The sequence below is a fragment of the Manis pentadactyla genome, chromosome 2 (assembly GCF_030020395.1).
Source record: "Manis pentadactyla isolate mManPen7 chromosome 2, mManPen7.hap1, whole genome shotgun sequence".
NCBI lineage: Eukaryota > Metazoa > Chordata > Mammalia > Pholidota > Manidae > Manis > Manis pentadactyla.
In genome coordinates, this window is record NC_080020.1 from 8,207,009 (window position 1) to 8,217,389 (window position 10,381).

The 10,381-nt window shown below is 42.1% G+C and overlaps 1 long non-coding RNA gene across 2 annotated transcripts; it reads right to left on the reverse strand.

Annotated features, from left to right (window-relative positions):
- Positions 1-395: 395 nt before the first annotated feature.
- On the reverse strand, positions 396-3,443 carry LOC118928254 (uncharacterized). Of its 2 annotated transcripts, none has more exons than XR_008995979.1 (3): positions 3,159-3,443; positions 2,585-2,719; positions 396-1,508 (listed from the first exon to the last, which is right to left on the reverse strand). It is a non-coding gene; the product is annotated as an uncharacterized LOC118928254 (long non-coding RNA). The 2 variants fall into 2 exon arrangements; XR_005031159.2 differs by having other exon boundaries at positions 3,010-3,443.
- Between the last annotated feature and the right edge of the window lie 6,938 nt (positions 3,444-10,381).

The following is a 10,381-nucleotide window of genomic DNA, read 5'->3' on the forward strand; positions in this document are numbered from 1 at the left end:
CGGACGCCTCCACCTGCAGGCTCTCCTACAAGTCTCAGGAATCTCTTGATTTGTTCCACCCACTGCTGTTGTCCACTAACCTTGCATCCCATTTCCCCTGAACTATTTTGGTCGCCACCATGCCAGCCCCTCTCCCTCATGGTTTATGGGCAGAATTGTGCCCCCTCAGATTCATATGCAGAAACATTAACCCCCGGGACTAAAATGTGAGTGTATTTGGAGATAGGGCCTTTAAAGAAGTAATTGAATTAAAATGAGGTCTTTAGGGTGGGGCCTCATCCAACATGCCTGGTGTCCTTTTAAGCAGAGGAAGGACACCGGACATGCTTGCCCAGAAGGAGGACTGTATGGGACAGGACAAGAAGGCAGCCATCTATAAATGAAGGATCAAGGCCTCGGGAGAAATCCAAACTGCTGACACCTTGATCTTGAACTGGGACTTCCAGCCTCCAGAGCTGTGAGCAAATAAATGCCTGTTGTTTGATCCCCCCAGTCTGTGGCACTTTGTTATGGCGACCCAGGCAGCCCAAGACCCCTCCTCATCCACAGAAACATGCCCCTGTGCTCTAGGCCTGTGGAATGTGGCCTGCAATCCCCTGCAGGGGCAGTCTGACTCCCAAAGCTGGGCCCAGGCCATTCCTGTGGCATTGCCCCCTCCTCACACCCCTTTCAAGACACAGTTTAAGACCACCTACTTGGGGCTGTTACATGCCCTTCCTCCTAGCCCCCAGGACGAATGACGTGGGCTGTGTGTGCCATTATTACAGGCATTGTGTTGCTGATTTCCTTGTCTGTCTCTCCCAGTAAACCCATGAGAGAAAAAAAAAAACGTATCATATGCCTTTTTATTTCTAGCACAATGTTGTTTCACAAAATATATCCAAATTTTTTGTAGTGAATGAATGAATAAATGAATGAGGCGGCATCGTGTCATGGTTATATATAAAGTTCTTAGAATGGTACCTGACATAATATGTATTATTGGGTGTTTGTTAAATAAATGAACAAAAATACGCCACACAGGCTTCAGATCACTTTTTTCTGTGATTGTATTTGTTGAAGTCTTATGGAAGCTAAAGGAAGAACATATGGGGAAATAAAAGCCCAGATTGGCGAAGAGATGTACCCATGAAATCAGTTCCAAGTCGTAGCAGCTGCCCTGACTCCTCACAACTTTACTCATGGCTGAATGAGAATGGAAAATTTCACTTCGTTCCTCTGTGCTTACCTCACTGGGCTCTGGCTCTGTTACCCTCTGAGTTCCCTGCTTCCTGCCTGCCCAGATAAACACTTCCCCGGGGTGGCACAGTTCCCACCGAAGCTCCCTCTGCAGGCTGGCTGCTCCTGGTCCTGTTCCTGGGCACTTTGCATAAGCCACTTTCATTGCTGGCGTGGAGCTGAGCGCTGCGGGCCCTGGGCCGGTGTGGGTTAGGATGTTGTAGCAGCCAGAAGCATCCGGCACTTGGAGAGAGTCCAGAGGAAGTGACAGTGATGGGAGATGAGTGAGTCTGTGGATGAGAATCAAGTGTGGGAACAAGGGTACAATTCACGTCTACGAACCCTGGTTGGATGCTTGCATGAGCTAGGGGCTTGGGACACAAGAACGCCGGGGACCTGTCACCTGATTCCACAGACCTCACATCAAGTGTTCCGTGGTGATGGAGGAGGACATGGAGAAGGAAGGAAGGGCACGTGAAATCAGCCAGCTGCAGTCAGGAAAGAGGGTCTTGAAGCCCAGGGACAGAAAGGTTGACTAGATGAAGGAGGTAGTCCAGGGCCTCCCCAGATCCTTTAACAGATTGGATGCAGTTGGAGTCTCATTTACTAGTGATGACCCTGTAATGGTGGCTGCAGGGAGAGTCTCACCTAGGATAGGACGTTGCACTGGAAGGCCTCTGAGAGCCCTTCCAACTCTAAACGCTTCTCCTCTAAAATTAGCAGATTGCAAGGACCAAGAGATGGGCCCAGGGAACCCCATAATCCCTCAAAATCACTGCTGCTCCGGAAGAAACCAATGTGTCAGGCTGTTGTTGGGATTTTGCATTCTCCTACACCCCGGGTACAGCATCAGCCCCAACAATAACCACTAACTATGATGGTCAGCTAAATAAAGCCAATATTTAGTGAGGTCTTCTCTGTTCTAAACACCTTCAATGGATTATCTCCTTGAATCTTCCAAGCTAGGGACTATTGATATTCCCATGTTATGGAAAAGAAGTAGAGGCCCACTGAACTCCAGCAACCTGTCTGAAGTTGCACAGGGGGCACAATGGAGAACTTTCCCTCAACCCCTTCCCACCAGAGCAAGATGGACAAACTAGGGTCCACAGGCCAACTCCAGCCAGCTTCCTGTGTCTGTGCCCTTGTGATAAGGAGTACTTTTTAAATAGTTAGAAAAAAAAATAAAAGTAGTATTTGACACTTAAAAAATATGACACTTAAAAATTACATGAAGTTCAAAATTCAGTGTCCATAAATAAAGTTTTATTGAAACACAGCCACATGCATTTGTTGACCTATGGCTGCTTTTGTGCTGCAAAAACAAGGTTGAGTGTGTCTAGCTCTCAAAGCCTCAAGTACTTACTGTCTGGCCCATCGCAGAGAGAGTGGGCTGGTCTGTGCGGTGGAGTCCAGACGGACTGGAGTCTGGAGTCAGCTGTTCATCCCAATGTGGGTCCCTCTTCTCCAGGCACTACTGGGCCCCTTGATCTTGCCAGAGCTTAAAGGAACTCCCATTTATGAAGCTCAGAAACACATGAGGGTAAAAACCATCCCCAAAGCCCAAACCCTCAATCCCCCAATCAATCTCTCAAATTTAAAAAAAAGTAACTTTACTTAATGCCATTAGTCACATTCTTTGGCAAATTGGTTGAGGCCCTTATCATGCATTCATCCACCCATAATTCATTAATTCCACAGACGTGGCTTGAGCCCCTTGGCCCTGGTGCTTTCCAGGGTGGGGAACGGGGTGGGAAATGAACCCTCAATACCCACAGAGTCCACAGTTACCTTTGGTCTTAGACTCTGACCTGAATGGATAGGTACAGACTTTGAACTTGGACAGACCTGAGTCAAGATCCTGGTTCTTCCACTTCTGAGCTCTGACTGCACACAAGCAACTAGAGCACCGAGCCCAGCAAGAAACAGGACGTTCTTACCTCCCTTCCATCTGCTGGCAGGGGCAGAGGTATGTGCGGAGCGCTTTGCACAGAGTGGGACCCGGGCCCGGCCCCCGAGGACTGGATCGGACATCAGCATCTTCTCCAACGTCACCACGGCTCCTGAGGAGTCCAATCAGTCCCACCTCCCAGTTGATAAAGCTGGCAGAGATTTAGAAAAAGCAACCCCTAGTGTGTGCTCTCTCTTTTAAAAAATGTAATGCCAGGAAACACTGTGCTGTTTCTGGGCCTCTTGGTATTTGTTACAATCTCAAGAGCCAAAATGGTTTGAGTCAGGAAAAAAAATGAGAATTTTCCTCTCACCAGGACCCTCTGGGACTGTGAGAAAACACGCAGCAGAAATAACAAGGTTCTTGGCCACGCCGGGCTGGCAGCCGTGGGAGGAAGGGCAAACGTCAGGCCTTTGGAATGCTGGGCCTAGCGCAGTAATCCTTTTTAAAAGAAACAAATGACAGGCAGAGAGTGTTCAGAAACAAATGAAGTTTTTTGTTTTTTTTTTAAAAAAAGCACACATGTTGCTTCTTCATGAGGCTTTACACTCAAGGGTTTTACAAAGGCAGAGGTAAGGGAAGCTGAGCAGGCCCTTCCTTAATCCTCTCTTGGCTGTAAATGACCAGAGCAGCCGAAGGAGAGGGAGAATGAATTTTTCTGCACTATTTGTGACCATTTTGCAACTTTGAAAAACTTGTGATTTGTTACCACTAAGTGATATGTGTTAAGTGCAGAAAAATCAGAATGCATTGATCTAATTTTGAAAATGAATACACAGAAGCCCTTCTCTCTCACCCCCCTGCCCCCACGCTGCAGGGGGATGTGTCCACAGCCTTTCTCTCTCCATGTACAGCAAACACACAAAGTGTACATTCTCACCCGGTATAGCCAGGTTAAGACTAGGCACATTAGAGCCAAGGGCTGTGGGTTTGAATCCTGGTTCTGCCAGCCACGTGACTTAAGGCAAGGGTTTCCCTCTTTCTACCTATTTTCTCATTTGTGAACTGGAGTTCTTTACAGCACTGATTTCATAGGGTCCTAGTGAGGATTAAATGGATTCTATGTGAAGCACTGAGAACAGCATCACTATTCTGTGTGTGTGCATGCGTGTGTTGTGTGTAGTCATTAACATACATATATATATTTTTTCTTAAATAAAATTACATCAAGCTATTCAGGGTAACCTTTCTTTAACGGGTTAATTATAATACATATGGCTCCATATTGTCAGTATTTTAAGTAGTTTCTCATTTTTCACTATTATAAAAGAAAACTTGCCCAATTACTTTTTTAGAATTCTTCCCTAGAAGCTGGGTCAGATGTTATGTTCATTTTTAAGGATTTTGATATGTAAAACCCAATTGCTCTCCAAAGGGATGTACCACTTTAAATTCCCAACATCACAGAGCGAAAGTGCCCATTTCCCAAAATCCTTGCCAACACTGGATATTTTCATTGTATTCCATTTTTCTTTCCTTCAGGTTAAGGAGTCTGTTGTGATTTTTACTTATTTTGTCACCAGGATGGTTAAATTTTTTTATGTTTATTGGCTATTTAAAATTTTCTACTGGGAATTGGTTGTTCATGTCCATTGTTAATATGTGGGTTCATTTTCTTCCTTACTGGGTTGTGAGAGCTCTTTATATATTAAAGATTTTTTTAAAGTTTATCATTTGCCTTTAAGCTTTGTTAAATGCCAAAGTAAAAAAGAGTGTATTTTTTACCATTCAGAAGTTTTGCATGTGTGTGTGTTTTAAGTATTCAAATATAGCAATGTTTTCCATTATGACTTTCATCCTGGAAGTCATAAAGTCCTTCCCTACTACCACCTTTCAAATTATAACAGTATTGTTTTATTTATGTCAGATATTTTATAACTTGTACCTACTATGGGGTTTTTTCCTACAGACTCGGCAATTCTATAAACCAATCATTATCCAAGCTGGTTGATTTCCTTGAACATCAATGTTCTCCTCCAAAAAGTGAAAATAATGGAATCTTCTCTGCTTGTTATCTTGTGAAGAAACATGCTTTGAAAACTACTAAGTGAAACAGCAATGTACATAATTATTACCAAATTCAATTTTAGGATATGAAAGGAGTGAGACACAGAAGTGCAAGATCTGAGAATTTCTCCCAAGACCTTGAGGAGAAGTAAGAATCTTCTTCTGTAAGATTCCCTGATTCTGAATGACTGATAAGCTCTCTGAAGTTTCCTAAGCCAGCACAGGGAGGCATGTGGGATTGTATGGGATAAAGGCATGGTTTAAACATGTCAGTGAAACTTTTTACCTGTAGAATATCACTTTATCATATAATCTTTATCATATAAAGTATGATCTGATTATGATTAATATATGATTAACTTTATCATATAAAATTCACTTTATGTGCTGTCCAAAATAACAAAAAAGCAAAATTTAAGTTCATAACCTAAAAAATGGAAAGTAGTTATTTATCAGGTATTTCAGCTGAAAAAACTTGCACTTCCTAAATTGCTTTGATTCTTCATAAACCTCATACCAAATTCATTAGTATTACGCAAGACTGCCACTTGTATTGCACAATATTTGCAAACTTTCACCTTGTTGTTTTCTCTAATCAAAATAGTGCCAGTAAGGAATAGGTCAGAGGTGGTTGGCGGGGCCATTCCACTCCACCTCAGTGTTCCGGGCTCTGCTCAGAGCTGTTTCCACCCACATCCTAGCCTTGACCCAGAATTCAGTGTGCTTGGAATCCATTGCCAGAGGCAGCAATGGTGAGAGTCAACAGCCGCCCACCCTTCCACTTCTTCCTTTGGTCCTTAACATGAATAAACCAGGCCATTGACAGCTGACGTAGATTCAACTTGAATCTCCAAATGAGAGATATTACCCAAGGAGAAACAGCACCAAGTTTACAAGGGAACAGTTAAGAAACTGTTTTTAAAGTTTCTAAAGGATGCCGAGAACCTGCTGAATAACCCAGTCATCCATCTCTTTTATTGTTTGTTTGCTCAAGGTCCTGCAGGGCATTATCAGAAACATGAGGCATTTCGAATGGTATTAAAGGATGTGAACTAACGCCTCCCTCATTCTCTCAGATGAATGCTAGTAAATTTAGCAATAAGAGATATATGAGGGCAGGGTTCTGCCCTTATTATGCAGCCACGATTGAATTTTGAGTAAGAAACATTAATTCTCTGGAAAGTACCATGTGTTCTTCATTTGCTTTTTCTGTTCTGTGCTATTGGGTGCTTTCTGAAGACACATCTTTTTTTCTTTTAATAAAAGCAAGAAACAAGTGTGATGACACTTTTTCAATGAGTACAAGTGTGTCCTGTTTACTTTAAAAAGTACAGAATTGCAGTTGCCATTTCCTACATGCTTGATATATGCCAGGCACTTTATATGCATGTATCTAAATTGCCACCCGACTCTATTAAGGTAAATATCACTGTTTTGGTGAGCAAAGGAATCTCAGAAGGAGTAACTTGCCTAAATCGTCAGATTTGAACTCTGCTCATTCTATAGGGCTTTTGCTCTCTCCACTCACTACTCAAGGCTGACTTTCCCAAACTTGACCTTCCAAATGCATCCAACATGCATTTTTCTCTTCTTCATGCAGGACAGCAAAGGAGGAAACTGAACCTTGCTGAGTTTTTAAATCTCAAAATGATTTTCATCCATGAATTTTATGCATTTAATTCTTTGAAGTTTCTGCTAGACACAAGGAGTTGAATTTCTAGGCTGTGTCTAACTTCAGGGCTACATTGTATCCCTGGGGAGTTACAATGTAGTCTATTTTCCTGACTACATGTTGGAGCCTCATTCCCACAGGGTGATCTTCCTTCTACTTTCTTATTACTCTAAATTCTGACAGTCTCAAATCTGTGCATTGCCTTTACCCATGAAGTATGGGCTTTTGATCTACTAGGATACATACTAAAACAATAAAATTCAATTTTAATGGTCTCCCAGAGGTTTAAGAGGTGGACATCCCAACATACTGCCAGAGAGAGACTTAGACATGGAGAAGGCTGTAAATCAGTACTGGTGAGGTATTAAGACTGCACTGAGCCCTTACAACATATAATCCTTGGCATGGCCTTCTACTGGAGGAGACCATTCTCGAGATAAAGGAGGCCGAAGCCATAGAGATATGCAACAGGAAAGGAAAGGTTTTAAAGCACAAAGATCCTCTCTAGCAAATCACTACAGGACTTTAAATATAAATAATCTTTTAACTTTGAAACTTTTAAAAGAGCTTAAGAGTATTCAAGATATCCAAAATTTTCTCTTTTTTTTTCTTTTGCACTAGAAGTGCTGACACAAAAACTACTCAATTCAAACATTTAGCCTCATGTTACAAAGTAAGCTTTTGGTAAACATTTGTTGGAAAAATGCATAATCAGAACAATAATTAAAACAAAGCCCATTACTCTTTTCACTATTCCAGCTGTCTTCCATTTATTTACTCATTTAACAATCATTTATTGTATCCAGTTGACAAGTGCTGCAAAAGTACTGAGATTACAACTTTAAAAAAATGTACCTACTTCCTATCCTTATGTAACTTTTCTACATAACCCTCTGTTTAACCCAGGGCGATGCCTTCATGATCCCTTGAATCATATAAAATGAGAGGAATAATATTTCTGATATCACTGTGGAGATGTTATGAAAATGAAATAAGGCATTATGATTTGTGAACTGTTAAGTGGTATACTTAAATCACCTATCAACGGTGTCACTTAGAATCCAAGTAACAGAAAACCTCACTTAAATGGTTTAAATTCATCAAGTGTTAACTCAAGTAACTGAAAATGCTACAGGTAATTTTTCTCTTTTAATAAAAGCAAGAAACAAGTGTGATGACACTTTTTTAATGAGTACAAGTGTGCCCTGTTTACTCTAAAAAGTACACGTAAGAAATGATCCAGCAGCAGAACAATTTCACCAAGAACCCAATTTCTTTGCAGCTCTTCATTTTGCCTTCTTGGTGTTTTTACCAAATTTTACTTGCCACCCTTTAGGTGGGTCCTCTACGGCTTCAGCAGCTCTCAGGCCTGGGACTTCCTCCTTCTAGTCCAGGAGGGAAGAGAGAGCATCTCTGCGCAGCTTTTCCAAGGAAAACCTGAAGCCTCATTCTGATTGGGTCCCCTTAGGTCACATGTCCACTGCGTAACCAAAGTCTATGTCCAGAGGAATGGAAAGCACGGACTGCCTAGCCTACACCACTTTCCCTGCCCCCCACCCACCTGGAGATGGGGTGCAATCAGCTTCCCAGGAACCTCTTGATCCCCCAGTGGCGAGTGGAGTGGTGGAGGGAAACGGATGATGAATACGCAACCAACAAAGTGCTGGACTTGCAGCAAGAGTCACCCAATAATACTGCCTGAAATCTACCGAAAAAAAAATCTTAGTATTTGAAAAAATTAGAGACATGATTAGACATACTAGGATGTAGGTAAATGTTTATATTTACCTAAATGTTTATATGTACGTTAGTATATATATTTATGAAAAGTAAGTTAATAAACAGACTCATTTACATAACCTATTTCACTCCAAATAATAGCCATATAACTTAAGTGAATTTTTGACATTTATTAACATTTTAGAAAAAAATGAAGGTCTGCCTGTCTGACGATAGACACTTCCAAGGATTATGAAAATTTCCCTGTTTAAATCTCCTATTCAAATCACTAGTCAGATACAATGATTTCTCATTTCCTTAAAGAGATATCACCTCTGAATAATTTTTGGTGATAAGATGGGCCACCCCTAGGCCAGCCTTATACAGTGATATACCTACAAGAAAAGAAAGTCTACATCTGTAAAATTTTAAAGTGATACAAATCTTCACTGAAGGTATCTCAAAGGCCCTAAGGAAATCCTTACCCTAAGGAACTTCCAACCATCTTTTGTGATCAACCATTCCCCACGTCATGGGTGTGAGACAGATGGGGGTCCTCACTTTATGTGCCTCTTGCATCTGGGCCATATGCACAGCCAGGAGAGTTCCACTAAAGTCATTTTAAAGCACCTTTTCTATAGGTGGGACTTACAGCCATCAGATTCACTATATATTTGAAGTCTTTTGGCTTGAGGTATGGGACCCACCTTACTAAATCATCAGAGAGAACTTGGGGAAGTAGATGGAATTAAAAAACAGCCAGCAATGGCATAATAATTTATTGGGTTCAGAAAAGGCCCATTCTTTGCAAATGACCTGAGATCCTGTCTCTTGCTACCAAAAATGGGAATTTTGAGGAAGGTCCAAAAGGGGTCCCCAGTTCCTAAGTGGAAAGAAAGTGATCTGTTGCTATTGGAGGGAACAGGCTATTGGAATTACCATGCCAACTACCAGGGCTCTTGAGCTGCTCCCACTAAGCCTTGATATGCATGTTGGTGAGTGGTTTTCACGCCACACCCCCCAGAGCCTTGGGTGCCCCTGGCAGCTTCCTCACAGGCCACTGTGAGGGACGAGGGGAGCAGACCTCTAGGGTCTCCACCCTGCTTCAGCCAAAGTGCCTCACTTCATCTCGTTTACATCTTGAACTTCTAGGAGGATTTTATCTGAAGACTTCCTTTTCCAAGACGGAGCCCCAAACACACGTGACCGCCCCCTGTCCAGCATCAGGTTTTCAGAAATCACAGAAAATATCTGTAATGTAACAATACTCAGAAAACTAGAAAGGGAATCTTTAGCGAACCAGAAATGGCCAAAATCCCTGAAAGACTGAAAGGATCAAATGGAAGGGACAAAGCCCAGCCCAAGATGTGTACAAGAAGGCCCGACTGCAAAGGTCAAGCAACACCAAATAGCTGCCCACTTAGTGGGTGGACATGAGGAGCTGGGGTGGCTCCGGCACTGAGGCAGGTGTTTAGTTGCGAAAGGAAGAACAAAGCCGTCCTGGCTGCACCCACTCTTCCCCAGCATGGCGGTGAGTTGAGTCACAGCAGGCGGCAGCCACATCACCTCTCCTGCCCGTGGTCTGTGCAGTTGTAGCCTTGTTAATAAATAAACCCAGTTGATGGGCCAAATATCCAAATGGATACAGGTCAATAGGGGGATCTCCCAGAAAGCAACACACAGGGATAAAGAAATGGAGCATAAGAAAGAAAAGTAAGAAATAATAATCATAAATAAATATATAAAAATTTATAAAATTTATCCTTAAATTTTGTTAAAAATTATTTTAAAACAACATATAAAACTATTTTAAA